At 37.0% G+C, this 2,548-nt stretch overlaps 1 non-coding gene across 1 annotated transcript; it reads left to right on the top strand.

Moving 5' to 3' along the window:
* Window positions 1–470: 470 nt before the first annotated feature.
* On the top strand, window positions 471–577 carry LOC112416918 (small nucleolar RNA R71). Its single transcript, XR_003007429.2, has one exon. It is a non-coding gene; the product is annotated as a small nucleolar RNA R71 (small nucleolar RNA).
* The last annotated feature ends 1,971 nt before the right edge of the window (window positions 578–2,548 follow it).

The raw sequence follows: 2,548 nt of genomic DNA on the forward strand, positions 1-2,548 counted from the left end.
CTTGCCCATAGGAACCTTGAGGATTTTTATAAAAATTTTGGTTGGGTCTAGTTCCTTGGTTGTATTGAGCGTAGTTCATTTGTTCAATACCATTGGAAGCACTGCCTAGCTGACAATCAACACCTATATGACCAAAAATACCATAGATTTCACAAGGAGGAGATGTAGTAGAAGGTGTGACAACATTAACATTAAGTTTTTCAAATTTTTGAGTTAAGGCATCAACCTTAGCAGCAAGGTGGTCATAATCAGAGATCTCGTAAATACCTGCCTCCTTTTTGGAGGGTGTAGAGGCGATGATGGCTCTTTCGTTGGTCCATTCGTAGTGATTCTAAGCCATGTCTTCAATCAATGCGTAAGCCTCCGTGTAGTTCTTGTTCATCAAGGCTCCACCTGCAGCTGCATCAACAGACATCTTGGTGGTATATGTTAGGCCATTATAAAAAGTGTGGACTATGAGCCACTTTTCTAAACCATGGTGGGGACAAAGTTTAAGCATTTCCTTGAAACGCTCCCATGCATCATAAAGAGACTCCCCAACTTTTTGGTTGAACCGCGTAATTTGATCTCTTAGTTTAGCGGTTTTAGATGGGGGGAAAGAATCGGGCAAGGAATGCTCGCCTCATTTGATCCCATGAAGTGATGGAACCAACTTCTATGGAATGGAACCAAGCGCTAGCTCTATCCCTTAAGGAAAAGGGAAAGAGATGAAGTTTTACGGCTTCTTGGTTCTCTTTTATGGTGCCACTAAGTCTTAAGAAGGAAGAAACATGGAGATTTGGATCCTCAGTGGGTGATCCAGAAAACTGATTTTGCTGCACCAAATTGAGTAGTGCAGGCTTGATCTCGAAGTTGTTACCCTCAACCTTCGGGTACACGATAAGAGTTTGTGGCTCTTCCATTGAAGGAGTAGCATACTCTTTGAGAGTGCTTTCAGCCATAGCAGTATTATTTTGTGCCTCTCTCTTTTTCTTATGCAAATATCTTTCAATCTTAGGAATCAATTATCCAAGACTTTTACTTCTTCGCATAAGAAATCGAGAACCCAAGAAGTTAATGGTAACACAAAGAAAGAAAGAAGTAGAAGAAAAGATGAAGAAGAAAGAGTTCTAATCACAAAGAAAGAGTTAAATAAATTAGTTTACTCCCCGGCAGCGGCGCCAAACACTTGATGAGATAAAACCGCAAGTGCACGGTCTTACCGAAATAGTAATGAAAAGAGTATCGTTCCGACAGGGAGTAGTTTAATTCAATTAACCTTTGATGGTGATTAGAGGAGAATCAAGTTGTAAATTGGGGTTTGCAAAAGATTGAAAGATAATATAATAAAAGGAGCCTTGGGATCATTGGTTCATCTAAATGACAAGTCCTTCACAAACCAAACTATAAGCTTATAACTTTATGTTAGACCTAATTTCTCAAGACAGTTTCTCTTTTGTTCCTCTAGCAACCAAGCCTATTTCGCTGACTTGATTACTATTAGATTTTGGTTCCTCTAACAACCAAGCCTATTTCGCTGACTTGATCATTATTAGTTCCCTTGAAGATCGAAACTATATGTCTCAAAGATTGCAAAGACTATTTCGCTGCCTTTGAAATCCTTGTCTAAATTCACTTGTTCGAATATCAAAGCTCCACTTTCGTTTCCACAGTTTGATAATGGTTGATCCATGTTAAAGCGGTGAATTTAGATATGAAATTAGGGTTACATAAGATTAAGGCTTAGAGATTGGCTTGATTTGGATTATGTCATTTAGACTTACCCAACAATCCCAAGACAAAGAGAAGTCTACTCACTCATGTTCATCATAGACATGGAGAAGAAGAGAGAAAGCATAAAAGTAAATGACAAGAAAGTAAAGGAAAAGAAAAGAACTTTTATTAGAAAGACAATTGTCACTTATTGAATTCCAAGAAAAGATGAATATTTGTGATGGCTAGCTACTCTATTTATAGCATACATTCGACTTAAAATCTAAGCAATTACATTACTAGAATGTTCCACAAGAAACTGTGGGCTAAAATAGAGTAGCTTAAAATCTAAGCAAAAGCAGCAAAAGTGACTTTGGAGGGTGGCACGGTCGTGCCAATGCTAGCACGGGCCGTGCCAAGCTTCTGACTTTGGGGGAGACATATTTTTGTCTCCGAATCTTCGTATTTTCGTACCGAATCAGCTCCAAGTCCTTTTCTTTTGCTCCAAGACTAAATCCATCCAATATTCGTTCCTGAAATATAATAAAATGCAATTTGTAGTAAACTATCTCAAAAAGGAAATAATACTAATATAAAATAAACTTAAATGTAATTAAAACTAAACTAAATAACATATAAAAATGGATAATAAATGACCCATCACTAAGGCCCATTTACCAACTCTGCTATGCAAAATTGGTTTTGAAAACATGTGCTTAATTATATCAAAATGAGAATAGATATAAACATCAAAAGGCTTTATGTAATGCTTAAGTTTTGTACATGAGAAATACAAGCAAAGACGCTACGTCATCATACAAAATTCAAATTCAACATGCATGCAAAAAAATAGATA

Source organism: Medicago truncatula, chromosome 7, assembly GCF_003473485.1.
Source record: "Medicago truncatula cultivar Jemalong A17 chromosome 7, MtrunA17r5.0-ANR, whole genome shotgun sequence".
NCBI classification, from domain to species: domain Eukaryota; kingdom Viridiplantae; phylum Streptophyta; class Magnoliopsida; order Fabales; family Fabaceae; genus Medicago; species Medicago truncatula.